Source organism: Antechinus flavipes, chromosome 3 (genome assembly GCF_016432865.1).
Source record: "Antechinus flavipes isolate AdamAnt ecotype Samford, QLD, Australia chromosome 3, AdamAnt_v2, whole genome shotgun sequence".
Lineage (NCBI taxonomy): Eukaryota > Metazoa > Chordata > Mammalia > Dasyuromorphia > Dasyuridae > Antechinus > Antechinus flavipes.
This window is the reverse complement of record NC_067400.1, coordinates 511,156,717-511,173,225: the sequence shown is the minus strand read 5'-3', so window position 1 is coordinate 511,173,225 and position 16,509 is coordinate 511,156,717. Positions and strand designations below refer to the sequence as shown.

At 34.6% G+C, this 16,509-nt stretch overlaps 1 pseudogene; it reads right to left on the bottom strand.

Annotated features, from left to right (window-relative positions):
• Positions 1-16,509, bottom strand: part of LOC127557361 (NXPE family member 4-like) — a 95,226-nt pseudogene that overhangs the window by 55,914 nt on the left and 22,803 nt on the right.

Genomic DNA, 16,509 nt, shown 5'->3' with positions numbered 1-16,509 from the left:
GGGGAAATTTTCATAGGCTGCTTCAGATAAATAAAAGTATTGAATTTGGCATAAATTATGGGAAAGTAAAATATTTGATGTGATGTTCACTTGAGGAAATTCACTTTTCATCTAGAGTTAGTTACTTCACCATCTCAGAAGCAGATAAACAGGACTGCAGGACAGAGATGCGTATAAATAATAAAGAATACTATGGGTTCAAATACCCAAAGAGAAGGCTTACTGTTTTAACTTGAGACTTCAATGGAATTAAAGTTATTCATAATTTCCATTCCCATCTTGGACCTTCAAGAGAGAGTAATAGAAATTACTTTTCAGTCTGGAATTGAAAAAGAAATATTATACCCCAAGAACCAGACTCTCGAGAGTTTCTAATCCTAACTATTTTCATCTAAAAATGGGGGGTAGGAGAGAGATGGGATAGAGAGTTTGAGGGCAGAGGCAAGAAATCAGGCTCTTTTAAACTACAGCCTCAGTTTCAGGTCATTTAACAAATGTTAGCTTCTGATCAAGAACAGCCATTGCCTGTATGGAAGATTCATCCCAAAGCTTATTGAGATTCACCTTCAAAAAATCAACTCTAATAGGAATAAATGGACTTTTCCTTAAAATAATCAGTAGCATCTATTTAAAACCAGCAGTAAGCATCATATGTAATGGGGACAAACTGCAACCATTCCCAATAAGATCACGAGTGAAACAAGGTTGCCCACTATCACTGTTACTATTTAATATTGTATTAGAAATGCTAGCTTTGGAAATAAGAGTTCAGAAAGAGATTAAAGGAATAAGAATAGGCAATGAGGAAACCAAATTATCACTCTTTGCTGATGATATGAGGATATACTTAGAGAACCCCAGAGAGTCTACTAAAAAGTTATTAGAAACAATCCACACCTTTAGCAAAGTTGCAGGATACAAAATAAACCCACATAAGTCATCAGCATTCTTATATATCACTAACAAAACCCAACAGTTAGAGTCACAAAGAGAAATTCCATTTAAAGTAACTACTGATTGTATGAAATATTCAGGAATCTATCTGCCAAGGGAAAATCAGAAACTTTATGAGCAAAACTACAAAACACTTTCCACACAAATTAAGTCTGATCTAACCAACTGGAAAAATATTAAATGCTCTTGGATTGGGTGAGCAAATATAATAAAGATGACAATACTACCTAAACTAATCTATTTATTTAGCGCTATACCAATCAGACTCCCAAAAAATTATTTTGATGACCTAGAAAAAATAACAACAAAGTTCATATGGAAAAACAAAAAGTCAAGAATTTCAAGGGAATTAATGAAAAAAAAAATCAAATAAAGGTGGCCTAGCTGTACCAGATCTAAAATTATATTATAAAGCATCAGTTACTAAAACCATCTGGTATTGGCTAAGAAATAGATTAGTTGATCAATGGAATAGGTTAGGTTCAAAGGACAAAACAGCCAATAACTTTAATAATCTAGTGTTTGACAAACTCAAAGACCCCAGTTTTTTGGGATAAGAACGCATTATTTGACAAAAATTGCTGGGAAAACTGGAAATTAGTATGGCAGAAACTAGGCATTGACCCACATTTAATACCGTGCACAAAGATAAGGTCAAAATGGGTTCATGACCTAGGCATAAAGAATGAGATTATAAATAAATTGGAAGAGCATAGGATAGTTTACCTCTCAGACCTGTGGAAGAAGGAGGAATTTATGACCAAAGAAGAACTAGAGATCACTATTGACCACAAAATGGAAAATTTTGATTATATCAAATTGAAGAGGTTTTATACAAACAAAACAAATACAGACAAGATTAGAAGGGAAACAATAAACTGGGAAAACATTTTTACAGTCAAAGGTTCTGATAAAGGCCTCATTTCCAAAATATATAAAGAATTGACTTTAACTTATAAGAAATCAAGCCATTCTCCAATTGATAAATAGTCAAAGAATATGAACAGACAATTCTCAGATGAAGAAATTAAAACTATTTATAGACATATGAAAATATGCTCCAAATCATTATTAATCAGAGAAATACAAATTAAGACAACACTGAGATATCACTACCCACCTGTGAGACTGGCTAGAATGACAGAGAAAAATAATGCGGAATGTTGGAGGGGATATGGGAAAACAGGGACACTGATACATTGTTGGTGGAATTGTGAATACATCCAGCCATTCTGGAGAGCAATTTAGAACTATGCTCAAAAAGTTATCAAACTGTGCATACTCTTTGATCCAGCAGTGTTTCTACTGGGCTTATACCCCAAAGAGATACTAAAGAAGGGAAAGGGACCTGTATGTGCCAAAATGTTTGTGGCAGCCCTGTTTGAAGTGAGCTAGAAGCTAGAAAATGAATGGATGCCCGTCAATTGGAGAATGGTTGAGTAAATTGTGGTATATGAACGTTATGGAATATTATTGTTCTGTAAGAAATGACCAGCAAGATGAATACAGAGAGGACCGGCAAGACTTACATGAACTGATGCTAAGTAAAATGAGCATAACCGGGAGATCATTATATACCTCAACAACGATACTGGTTGAGGATGTATTCTGATGGAAGTGGATCTCTTCAATAAAGAGAGCTAATTCAGTTGCAATTGAAGATCAAGGATGGACAGAAACAGTTACACCCAAAGAAAGAACATTGGGAAATGAATATAAACTGCTTGCGTTTTTGTTTTTCTTCCCGGGTTATTTATACCTTCTAAATCCAATTCTCCCTGTGCAACAAGAGAACTGTTCGGTTCTGCACACATATACTCTATCTAGGATATACTGTAACCTATTTAACATGTATAGGACTGCTTGCCATCTGGGGGAGGGAGTGGAGGAAGGGAGGGGAAAAATCGGAACAGAAGTGAGTGCAAGGGATAATGCTGTAAAAAATTACCCTGGTATGAGTTCTATCAATAAAAAGTTATTTTAAAAAAATCAACTCCATTTAAAATTCTAACATAAAAAATGTTTGCATGGAACTTCAAATCTACATATGGTTTCTGGGGGTTGCAAAAAAGGTTTATTTACCTAACAAAGAGGCTCTTCTCTAAGTTGCTGAGATAAGAAACTTCCTTATTCTTAGATTTCACCTGGGTGAGTGTATCACAAGACATTTGTGGAGGTTTCACACAGTAAAAGGCTTCTTGATCTCGAGGGTCCAGTTCAGCACTTGTGTTTAGAACAAGGCCACATTCAGTGAAGACCTGGGACATGTCATTGATAAACTGGCCTGTGAAAATCACCTTATCATAACCCCCTTTCCTTGCTCTCCAGAGGGTAGACATCCCTTCACTCGAGGGGATGAGCAGAAGTGACAGAGACTTTGCCTGCCCAGAATAAAGTGAAGCTGACAAGGTAGGTCCCGCTGTGGAAGTCAATCGTTCTTCCCAAAGTTCCTTCCTTTAGGTCTGGGGAAGAGATCCTGTCCCTTAAGAAGTCTCCTCCATATTTCTCCCTTTGCCCTAAGAAGTCTCTCACTTCCAGAAGGATGTCTAGCTGGTCTCCTCTGCAGTAGCTGGTTTTAGCATTAAAGACAGTGGCTATACTGTGGGCTGCACTGGTGGTGGTGTTCACATAGGAGAAGGTTGTATGTGGGATGAACTGGTTAAAAAGACCAAAGATTACTTCCTTTGTTGTCTTGGCTTATGCCTCAGTTTACCTATTTTTGCTTCTTCAGATACACAGTCATACACACAACCTCCTTCCCCCAAGAGACAGAAATTTGGGATTATTAGAAAGACAAATTTAGATGGGTACCGTCTATGACTTGGTTTTCTCTCTGTGGAAGGCTAGATTCCATAACTCTTTTGCAACACTGTCAGGAAATTCCCCTTTCTTCTCTCTAAGACTCTGCATGTATCCTCTAGTTTGTGGTTGCCTAAGAAGAACCTTTGAAGCTAGTCCAGAAACTTCCCTATTGCCTCTAGTTGGGTCTCAGGAACACCTGACTCAAAACCAAATGCCTCCCCTCTCTGGAAACATATTAGGAAGAGCAGGATCTTACTCATCACATACTAATGACAATGTCAGTCTCAGGAGTTGAGTGTATTTCTCTCCGGAGGAGAAGGTGACAAAGTATGGATCCAGAATCAAGAGAGTTTAAGCTCAGAATTGCTCTAGAATGCCACCATCCAGAAGGCTGAAGTACAAATAGGAAGTCGGGCAATAGAAAAAAGATTCAAGCTGAAGTGGGAAGTATTAAATTAGAATGTAAGATCAATGGAGTGTGGCTAAGTTGACTATTGATTGGATTCCATTTTTCCTTTTTATCCTAACAGTATATAATCTCACTTTATACCAGCATGCAAAAATAAGGTCCCTTTTTGGATTGTGGTAAAGGAAGAGCCTTGGGAATGGTCCACACATTTCCTCTATTTTAAAAGTCAGCAGACACATCAAACTGCTAGAATGAATAAAGTTGCCTAAGGATTTTTCAATTCTATTTTAAATCCTTGTGATAGATACCCCTTATTACCCATTTAACTAGCAAAGTTTTAGCTTTCAGCTCTGATTTCATCATTGCCCTCTAGATGTTGCTGTTTGAATTAGAGTATAGCATATGGAAATATGCTTTTGTCTCTGGATCATTTGAACTTGTTTTGATTTATTGGATTGCTCTGCTTTGCCTTGTACAAGAATCTTGATCCAGTGTCCCAAACCATCAGGCCTTGGTACACCAAGAAACCTTGTCCATCTTTTCTCACCTAACCAAGTCAAGACTCATGACCACCTTTAGTGATTCCAGCTGTCCTGTACAACAGAGGAAACCTACTAACCACAAATAGAAAGAGACCTCTTTCTGAGAGGTCTTCTCTCCTCTAGTTTTACAGGAAAAAAAGAGAAGGGAGAAACTATGGTAGATCATCAGTTTACTGGAGGCACCTTGACACAAAGAATTCAGACTGATTAAGCTATTTGTAATCATCAATTCAAGGATTAAGAGAATCTTCAAAAGATCTACTCTTTCCCCAATTTCCCTTTCCCATGCATCTCTGGAAAAAAAGACATGGTAAGATAATTTTTCTTGTTTTGTTTTCAGTTATTTTTTCTGATTTTTGTTTCATATGAAAAGTCATGGTTAGTCTTATAACAGGCTTGTATTGCTGCATTGAAGGAATGAAGCAAGGGTTAGCTGGAAATAATTTAAATTAGTCAAGAAAAGTAAATCTCTGTTAATAATTTTCCAAACTCAGGGCTCTGAAATGTTATTTGAAATTTCAATTTCTATATTAAAAATGTCTTTAAATCAATCAGTTAATGAACACCAATATGTATTTAGCTCATACCTACTATGTGACAGGCCTTATGTTAAATATAGAGATCTTCATACTGGTTTTCCATGTTTTGTCTGCTATCCTCTTTCCAGTTTCATTCATGCCTCCAGGATACATTTTTAAAAATTAATTTCAGAAGTATAAGATGGGCAGAATAGTAACTTTATAAAAAAGATTTTGGATTTTCAGTGGTCTCCAAGCTCAGTATGGGTCACTAGGGTGATACAACAGACAAGAAAGCTATCACAATTTCAGACTATATTAAAAGGGTCAGAAGTTCCTGAAAAAGGAAGTGATTATCCCACTATGCTGAGCTCTCAATCAGATCTTATTTGAAGTATCATATTCAGTTTAAGGATTCATAGTTAAAGAAGCACATTTACAAGCAGCAAGAATGATGAAAAGCCTTAAATCTATTGCATACAAGGCTCAGCTAAAGCATCTAAGAGAAAAAGTTTGAGAAGAACCTGATAATTATGTTCATGTATTTGAAGAGCTGTCAGTTTGATGACAGATTAGACTTGAGCTGTCAGGCCCTAGGTGGCTAAACCAAGAGCAATAGGTAGAAAAGTTAAAAAGAGGCAAATTCAGGCTTGATATCAAAAAAAAAAAAACTTCTCAATTAGAAATGAAAAGGGTTGTTTCATGAGGTGCAATGTGATAGTGATTATATAAGTTCAATCATGTAAAACATTTGTATGTTAGTTATATTGTGAAAGAAGAAACAACACAAAAATAAATAAACAAATAAATAATTAAGTGAAAATAATGTGCTTTAATCTGCTTTCAGACTCCATCAGTTTTTTTTTTTTTTTTTCTGGATGGAAACAGCATTTTTCTTCATGAACTTTTTGGAACTGTCTTGGATCGTAGTTTTGCTGAGAATGGCCAAGTCATTCACAGTTGATCATCAAACAATGTTCATGTCACTGTGTAGATTCTCCTGCTTCTGCTCACTTCACTTTGCACCCATGTAAGTCTTTCCAAATTTTTCTGAGAGCATCAGTTCATCATTACTTATAAAACAATAGTATTTCAATACATAATATGCTAATGCAATTCATTCAGTTATTCCCCAACTGATGAAAAGTCCCTCAATTTCTAATTCTTTGCTACCACTAAAAGAGCTGCTAGAAATATTTTTTATACATATAGATCCTTTTTTTTTGTTTTTTATCTCTTTGGGATACAAACCTAGTAGTGATATTGGGCCAAAGAGTATGCACAGTTTGGTTGCCCTTCAGGTATAGTTCCAAATTGTCCTCCAAAATGATCGGTTCAGTTCACAACAGTTCTGTGGTGTTCCAATTTTCCCACATCCCTTGAAACATTTATAATTTTCCTTTTCTGTCATATTTCAACTAATTTTAGTTGATTCCTAGGATTCCCTAAGTATACTATAGTTTTACCTGAGTTTTGTTTCCTCATTGCTTATTCTAATTTCTTCGATTTCTTTTTCTTCTTTTTTTTGCTGACGGTAACATTTTTAGTATAACATTGAATAATAGTGGTAATATGATAATGGCCAACCTTGCTGCACCCCTTACTGGGAAGGCTTTTAGCTTATCTCCATTAGAGATAACAATTGCTGATGATTTTAGATAGAAACTATTTATCATTTTAGGGAAAGCTCCATCTATTCCCTGGTTCTCTAGTGTCTTTACTAGAAATGGATGCTGCATTTTGTCAAAAGCTTTTTCTGCATCTATTGAGATAATTATATGATTTCTGTTAGTTTTGTTATTGCTATGGTCAATTATGCTAATAATTTTTCTAATATTAAACCAGTTTTGCATTACTGGTATGAATCCATCTGGTCATAGTATATTATTCTTATGATATAATGCTCTAATCTCCTTGCTAGTGTTTAATTTACAATTTTTACATCAATGTTAACTAGGGAAATTGGTCTGTAGTTTTCCTTTTCTGTTTTAGCTGTTTCAGCTTTAGATATCAGTACTATATTTTGTCATAAAAGGAATTTGGTGGGACTCTTTCTTTGCCTATTTTCCCAAATAGTTAATATAGCATCAGAATTAATTGTTCTTTAAATGTTTGACAGAATTCACTTATGAACCTTTCTGGCTCTGAAGACTTTTTTCTTAAGGAGTTCATTGACAGCTTATCAGATTTCGTTTTCTAAGAAGGGGTTATTTAAATATTCTATTTCTTATTATGTTAATCTGAGCAATTTATATTTTTGTAAACATCCATTTCACTTAGATCATCAGATATATTCAGAGACACCATAGACTTGGAAGATCAGCATAAAAAGTTGTCAATAGGGTAAGAGGCCTTGGGAAACCAAAAACCAAGAGCAAAGGTGGGAAGTGGTGGCAATGGCAGCTTCTGGAAGCCTCAGACCGCAGGAGATCTCTTTAGACACATTGAGGAAAGACACTGTTGCTTGAACACATTATATCTTACAGCTATACTGGCATGGGGATACTCCTAATAGTTCTAGAGCAGAAAAGAATGGCCATGTTCTTAAAAGGATCCCTAAAAACAACTGCACAGAGAACTCTTGAAGTTTGGAACATTGCAACCTCCACTTTGGAAACAGAGCCCTACTTTAACAAAGAGTTAAAAAGCCTAGTAATAGGCTAGGAAAATAAGCAGACAACAGAAAAAGTTTCTGACCATAGAAAGTTACTATGATAACAGGAAAGATTAAAATACAGACTCAGAAGAAGATAACAAAGTCAAATATCCTATATCCAAAACCTCCAAGAAAAATAAGAATTGGTCTCAGGCTACGGAAGAGCTCAAAAGGGATTTTGAAAAATCAAGTAAGAGAGATAGAAGAAAATCTAGGAAGAGAATTGAAAGTGGCACAAAAGGAAATAGAAAAAGCTAATAAGGAGAATACCTTAAAAAGCAAAATTGGCCAAATGGGAAAGGAGGTACAAAATTTCAGTGAGGAAACTAATTCCTTAAAAATTAGAATAGAACAAAAGGAAGCTAATGACTTTATAAGAAATCAAGATACAATAAGCAAAACCAAAAAAAAAATTTAAATGGGGAAAAATGTGAAAAATCTCATTGGAAAGACCACTGACCTAGAAAATAGGTCATTTTCTATTCTATTCTATGAGAAATCATTTTAAAATTATTGATTTACTAGTAGATCAAAAAAAGAGACTGAATATCATCTTACAAGAAATTATCAAAGAAAACTGTCCTGATAGCCTAAAACCAGAAGGTAAAATAGAAATTGAAAGAATCCATTGATCACTTCCTGAATGAAAACTACTAGGAATATTACAGCCAAATTCTGCAACTCCCAGGTAAATACTCCAAGGATTCAGAAAGAAACAATTCAAGTATAATAGAGCCACAGTCAGGATAACACAAGATTTAGCAGCTTCTACATTAAAGGACCAGAGGGCTTGGAATATGATTTTCTAGAGAGCAATGGAACTAGGATTACAATAAAAAATCACCTACCTAGCAAAACTGAGTATAATCCTTCAGAGGGAAAAGTGAAAATTCAATAGAGAATTTTCAAGCATTGGTCATGAAAAGTAAGAGCTGAATAGAAAACTGATTTTCAAATGCAGGACTCAGAAGCATAAGGAGGTAATTAGGAAAGTCATATAATAAGAGACTTAATAAGGTTTATCTATTTATATTCTTACATGGGAGGGATGATACTTATAAGTTATCAGAACTTTCTCATTATTATGGCACTTAGAGTATATTTAGACAGAGGGCACAATTGTGTTGGACATAAAGGGATAATGTGTTTTTTTTAAAATGAAACTAAGGGGTAAAAGAAATGTACTGGGAGAAAGGAAGAAATGGAATGGTGTAAATTATCTGCCATAACAAGAGCCAAGAAAAAGCTTTTACAGTGAAGGGGGAAAAGGAGAGAAAACAGTGAGTAAGTGAACCTTACTCTCATCATAATTGGCTCAAAGAGGAAATAACATACACATTCGATTTGGGTATAGAAATCTATCTTACTCTGAAGGAAACCAGGGGAATGGAATAGGAAGGAGAGAGGTTGATGAAAGAAAGGGAATATTGAGGGAGGGAGTGATCATTAGCAAAACACTTTTGAGGAGGTATAGGATAAAAAGGGAGAGAGAATAGAACAAATGGGGGAAAATAAAGTTTAGCAATTTTGAAATTTCTCTGATAGAGCCTCATTTTTCAAAATGGAAACTTCTCAGAGGGAACTGAGTCAAATTTATAAAAATAAGAGCCACGTCCCAGTTGATAAATAATCAAAAGATATCTAACCCAAAGAGCTATAAATTCATGCATATCCTTTGACCTAACAATATCACTACTAGGCATGAATCCCCCAAAAAAGGTTTTTTAAAAAGGAAAGGGAAACATTTATATCAGTTTTCTTCTCTGGGCAAAAAATTGGAAATTAAAGGAATGCTCATCAGTTGGGGAATGGCAGAATAAATTGTGGTTTGTGATTATAATGGAATATTATTGTTCTATGGAATATAGTAAGCAGGTTGTTCTCAGGGGGAAAAAACCTGTGAAGTCCTCCATGAAATCAAGCAAAGTGAAATGTAATATATACAAAGTAATAGCAATCTTCTGGGATGACTAGGTATAAATGGCTTTGCTATTCTCAGTAGTACAACCATGCATAACTACTCTGAAGGACTTATGATGGAAAATCCTATACATGGAGAAGGAACTGATTTTGTCTTAATACAGACAAAATATACTCTTTCTCCCTCAAACTCAAAAGTTTAAAAAAATGTAAAAGAAAACTGTTTTAAATGTAACTGGGGAAAATATTAAATAAAAATATTTTTAAATAAATTTGAATGCCACACCATTTGCTGCATATATGTTTAATATTAATATTTCTTCATTGTCTATGGTACCTTTTAGCAAAATGCATTTTCCCTCCTTATTTCTTTCAATTAGATCTATTTTTGCTTTTGCTTTGTCTGAATTCATGATTTCTACCATGGCTTTTTTTTTTTACCTCAATGGAAACATAAGTACTGCTCTAGCCCTTCACCTTTACTCTGTGTGTATCTTTGCTTCAAATGTGTTATTTGCAAACAACATATCACAGGATTCCAATTTTTAATCTATTCTGCTATCCACTTCCATTTTATGGATGAGTTCATCATACTCACATTCAGTTATGATTACTAACTATATATTATCTCCATCCTGTCAGTCACCCCACATTTTCCTAATTCCCTCTCATCCTACTTCCCAATAGAGTAAAATAGATTTCTATACCCCTCTTATTGTGTGTATTACTCCCTCTTTGAGCCAATTCTGATGAGGTTCAATTAATGCCCATTACTATCTCTCCAATCTTCCACTCTACTGTAATAGATCTCTCACACCTCTTCTTAAGAGATTATTTAGCTCACTCTATCTCTCACTTCCTTCTTCTTCTCCCAGTATAATCCCATTTCTCATCACTTTCTTTATATAATTCTTTCAAAGTCATCTTATACTTACATCCTCTGTATATGTATACTCCTAAGTACACTAATAATGATATAGTTCTTAAGAACTTTTAAGTTTTTTAAGAATTTACTTAAGAATTTTAAGTAACATCTTCTAATATAAAGATGCAAACAAGTTAGCCTTATTAAATCCCTTATGTTTCTCTTTCCTTTTTAATTTTTATGTTTCTCTTGAATCTTGTTTTTAAAAATCAAATTTTTTATCCAGCTCTGATCTTTTCATCAAGAAATTTTGAAAGTCATTGAATAACTATTTTTTCTCCTGAAAGATTATACTCAGTTTTTTCTGTGTGAGTGATTCTTGGTTGTAGTCTTTCTTAGCCATTTTGCTTTCCAGAATATCATCTTCCAAGCTCTCTAATCCTTTAATGTATAAGCTACTAAATCCATGTAATCCTGACTGTTTTCACAATATTTCAATTGCTTCTTTCTGATTGTTTGCAACGTTTTTTCCTTGACCTAGGAGTTCTGAAATTTGACTATATAGTTACTGGGGATTTTCATTTTAGGAACTTTTTTAGGAGATGATTGGTGGATTCTTTCAATGTCTATTTTATCCTCTGGTTCTACTCTATCTGGGTAGTTTTCTTTAATAATTTCTTGAAGAATGATGTTCAGGTCCTTTTTTGGGATCATGACCTTCATGTAGTCTAATAATTGTTAAATTATCACTCCTGATCTATTTTATATGTTCTTCAATTTTTTCATTGTTCTGATTTTGTTTGATTGATTCTTGATGTCTCATGGAGTCATTAGCTTATGCTTGTTTAATTCTAAATTTTAAAGAGTTGTTTTCTTCAATAACTTTTTGTATATCTTTTTCCATTTTTTATGCTTCTTTTATCAGGCTATTGACTTTTTTCATGATTTTCTTGTATCATTCTTGTAATGTTCTCTTCTCTAGAATACAATCATTCTCTGGGAGCAGGTTTCTTGAGGGGGCTTCTGGAGGCAGCCTTAGTTTCAGTTCAGAGTAATAATCACCTCAAATGCAGCCTGGTGTTAAAGTCCAGATCCATTATTGTTTCCTTCAAAATAGCCCAGTTAACTTTCCTAGAGGCCTGTCTCTCTCCTTGGTTCTTAGAGCTCTTGCCACTAGTCCTTTGCCTCTGCCAGCTTCAGCCTCTAGCTCCCTCCAAATCCAAAGCCTCCAGACAGCACAAAGGTGGAATATGGAATGAAATGACTTCCACCTCCGAGAGAGTGAACTTGTGGGCTTCTGATTTGTGAATCTCCTGGACTAAATCCTGACTTTTAAATCTCCCAAAGTTTCTAGTGGGCTTGTCCTTTAGTGGGCTCCTCCTTAAATATACTCTCAGAGGTATGAACTCTAATGTGTGAACTCTCTTAAAGGTATGAACTCTAAAGGTGTGAACTAAGTACATAAGCATTGTCTCTATAAACTCCAGTGACTTAGCACCTTGTTTCAAGTTCTGGCCATAACATATTCTCATTTTTCTTTCCCAATTTTTCTTCTACTTCTCTTTTTGATTTTTAAAGTCTTCTTTTGAGTTCTTCTAGGAATTCTCTTGGGGTCTGAAATCAGCTTTCATTTTTCTTTGAGTCTTTGAATGTACACATTTTAACATTGTCCTCTGCTGAATTTGTGTTTTGATCTTTCTTATTATCATAATAGATTTCTATGGTAAAGTTCTTTTTTATTTGTTTGTTTTTGTTCATTTTTTCCAGTCTATTTCATTACTTTCAAAGTTGAGCTCTGTTCCTAGGGTCTAGGGAATATTGTCCCAAGCTTCTTATGCTGAATATTACAGGCTCTAGAAGCTAATCTGGTGATAAACGGGTAATGCAAGGGTCTGGCCACTCATCTAGGGATATGCCGCTGGCCTACTGGGGGCCTGTTGCTACTCTAAGGCCATAGAGAAACTTGGTTTTATATTGGGGCCACAGGTGGGAGCCCTGGCTTTGTGCTGCAACATGCCTAAAAAGGCAAAGCAAAATAGGGGTGGAGACTGGTGCTAACCTAAGGTTCATGGGCATGGCAGAAGTAGGAATTGAAGGTCTGCTCATCCACCTAGTACTGTACTGGGACCCAGAGGGGCCCTGATACTGATTTAAGACCCAAGTGGGGAAAGGGGTATGGGAGTATGGAGAAGGAGAGGGGGACCCTGGTCTCTCACCTGCTGCTACATCAAACTGAAAGAGCTTTGTTCACTGGTTTATACTGAGTTTGGGAGCTTCCCAATGGCTTGCTGAGGCAGAGTCTGCTGAATTGTTGATTGAGAATGGATAAAAAGACTCCCAGATCCTAGATCTGGATAGGTCCTTGATAGTAAGGAGTGGTACCATCTATCTAAAGAAAGCCTGAGGCAAAGAGGGAAGAGAACTGATTATAGTGAACTTTTGATCTTAATTGGGCTTTTTGTTATCTTTAAATGGATCTTTATTACATTTCCATGAATTTTTAGCTGAAATTTTTTTTTGCATTAATAAAACTTTCATAAGTCACAGTTACTATATCCTATCAGAAAGTCGGTATAATGTTAACTGCAGAGATTATTCTTCCCCTATAAAAGAATCTACTCATACTATTAATCCCCTACTAAACTTCTTTAGGAATTCAGTGAGCCAATCAATGACATAATCTCACACTAAAATCCTTTTTTTAAAACTTAGCTCATTTTGTGGCATCAAGGGTTCATGGTGTTCCTAATGTCTTAATGTCTTAATGACATCTTTAATGGCATCTTCCCCTTGGTTAATTATGAGTTCCACTAGGAATTCTTTCTCATGTTAATTGCTAAAAACAAAACAAAACAAAAACATATGAATTTAGCCTGCTGTTGGTAGCATAATAAATTTTTGCCTCTTGATTTGTAGATGGTCTAAGCCTACAAATACTTTTGAGACACCTCTTGACACTGGCCCCAAACCCTAATATACTTTGGGGAGCCAACACTTCCACATCCCAATATTTGATAGCCAAACCCCATCACCAAGGGCACTGTTTGCCTTGGATTTTTATCTAAACGAGGCAGACCTTTCATGTCAACAAGTTGTCTTGGGCTGCAAAATTGTTTCATCCCATCTCTTTTTTTTTTTGTTGTTGTTTTGGTCTTTCTAGAATTCACTTTAAGGCACTATTTTATAATTTATACTTGTCAGGTGAATTTGAAGTTCAGGTGATATCCTGCTTACTCTAACATCTTGGTTCTTTTCTCATTATCTTTTATATCTGCCCTCTTCTCTGCTCATATAACTCTTACCTAGTACTGGTCTTAATTATCCTCTTACCTGGAAACAGCTGGTGGCACAGTGGATAGAGCTCTGGCTCTAGATGTAGGAAGACCTAACTTCAAATCTGACTTCAGACACTAGCTAGTGTGAACTAGGCAAGTTACATAAATCTCTGTCTGCCTCAGTTTTCTCAATTATAAAAGGGTATAATAATAAAATCTACCTGCCAGCATTGTTATGATAATCAAATGAGATTTGTAAAGCACTTAAACACAATGTCTGACCCATAGTAATTACTTTATAAACTTTTATTCCCATCTCCAGGACTATTTCTGTAACCTCTAAATTAGTCTTTTTGCCTGATTCTCTTTTCCAAATCATTCTCCATGCAACTGCGAAAGTAATGTTTATACTCAACAATTTCAAAGGGTCCTATTTTTTTTTAGAATCAATTATAAATGCTTCTATTTAGCTTTTTAAAAAGAAAAAAAAATAGAGGTGAAGTAACAGGTAAAAAAATAGTCTCAATGCTATCATATAGGAATCTAAAGCCTTAGTATTTTTTTCTAAGCAATTTATGCAAGGAAACATAGAAAGAAACAGAGTGGAGGGATCTATCAGACATTTGAAGTCTGGAAGAATGGATAAATGTACATTTCAACTAATTGGAGTTGTAAGTCTTTTCTACAAAACTTTAACTGGGCATCAGTGTAACTATAATAGTGTATTGTCACATTATTATGAGGTAAACAGTGATAAAGGAGGTACATCCTAGAACCACAGGATATAATTAATTGACATTTAATATTATAATTATCAGATTTTATCTTGATTCTCATTAGTTTTTAATCCTAATTTTTGTTTATTTGTTCAAAGGAGATACTTTTTTAAAAAAGCATTTTACTGTTAACATTTTCCTAACAATATTAAATATAATTCCTCTATTTTATATTGAAATTTTGCTAAATACTGAATACTAAATACATTTGACAAAGAGAAGAGTTTTCTTTTGGATCTGAAAACTCTCATTCTTCTCTACTTCCTTCTTGCTTCCTTTCAATTGTTCTCTCAGTATGAAACATGAACATCTCCTTGGAGATTCTCCTCTGCTCTACTCTAAATCTTTTCTCTTTTCCATTCAATTTTTATATTTTTAAATACAACCATCACATTTAATATTCTCAGTACGACACTTTATTTCTATCTCTTTTTGGTAGCTTGTGCTTTTTACATTAAGATTTAAATTATGACTACCTCATCTGATGCACACGTTGTTCTCCCAAGAATTAAGAAATCATCACTTTGGGGCCTAGATCTGATTGTTCTCGAAAGCATCTTTGTAGTTAGTAGACTTATCTTCATGAAGTCTTTAGGTTGTAAATAACCATCTTTTCTTTTCAAACAGAATACTTAAGTCCTCTAAATAAGTAATTCTGGAATATGACTTCATGTTTATGTATGTATATATATATATGTATATATATTATATATATGTATCTGCATATACACAAATTATATGTGTAAATGTATATATTCATATGTGGGTATATAGAAAGATATATGATAGTGTTATATATACAAATGTACATGGATACATACATACAAATATATACATACATACATACATACATACACACATTTTTGAAACATTATATCAAATTCTGGGACACTGCAAGCCTCTTAAAAGAGATCCATAATCACTGAAAAAAGTGGGTTAATTCTTCACCTAGGAAAAACCAGTGATTGAAGAATTTCAATTGTCCAGACTTTGATAGACAACTGAATGCACAATCAATAAAACTCTTACCATTAAGCATATTCTAGCCTGACACTGACAACTGATAACAAATTGGACTCAGAATTTAATAGGAAGAGGAAATCTCAAAGACATTGTATTTACAAGGTTGTCGGTATTATACAAGGATAGTAACCTTTTCTCAAATACTATCTTGTAGTCTGGTTCCCAAACAAGGCTGAGTCATTACCAACTTGTAGAAATTACATCTATTTATTCTATCCTATCTTCAATTATGTGGAGGTAAAAAAAGGTTTCATATAAATAAAATCAAAGCAGCTAAAATAAGAAGGAAATTCAATTAGGGGGGAAAAACTGTATCAAAATTCCAGAGCAGTGTCTAATATCACAGATATATAGGAAATTAACACAAATTTAACAATGATATTGGAACAGAAAACAATTCATAGCTTTGTTAAATCTCCAGAAGCCAGAAATATGATCCTGATAATTAGCACAAACATCAATACCAGAAGCAGTATGTTACGAGTTGTCATACTTGAAAATGAGGTGAGTAACCTTCAAGAGATTAAGCAGAAAAAGGAAAGCACAAATAAAGCTATTTGTAGGATAGCAATCTTTCGTGGACATTAATAAGGTTTCTCTCCAGCATATTATACATGAGAGAAATCAGACCTAAGGAAAGAAGCCTTTGTAAAGACACAGATCAGGACTAAGTACAAATAAGTAATGGTATTTGTTGAGGCTAAGAACCAATGGCTAAACTAGTTTGATGCCACAGGCTCTTGAATCCAAAGTGAATTCTGCAGTCAGA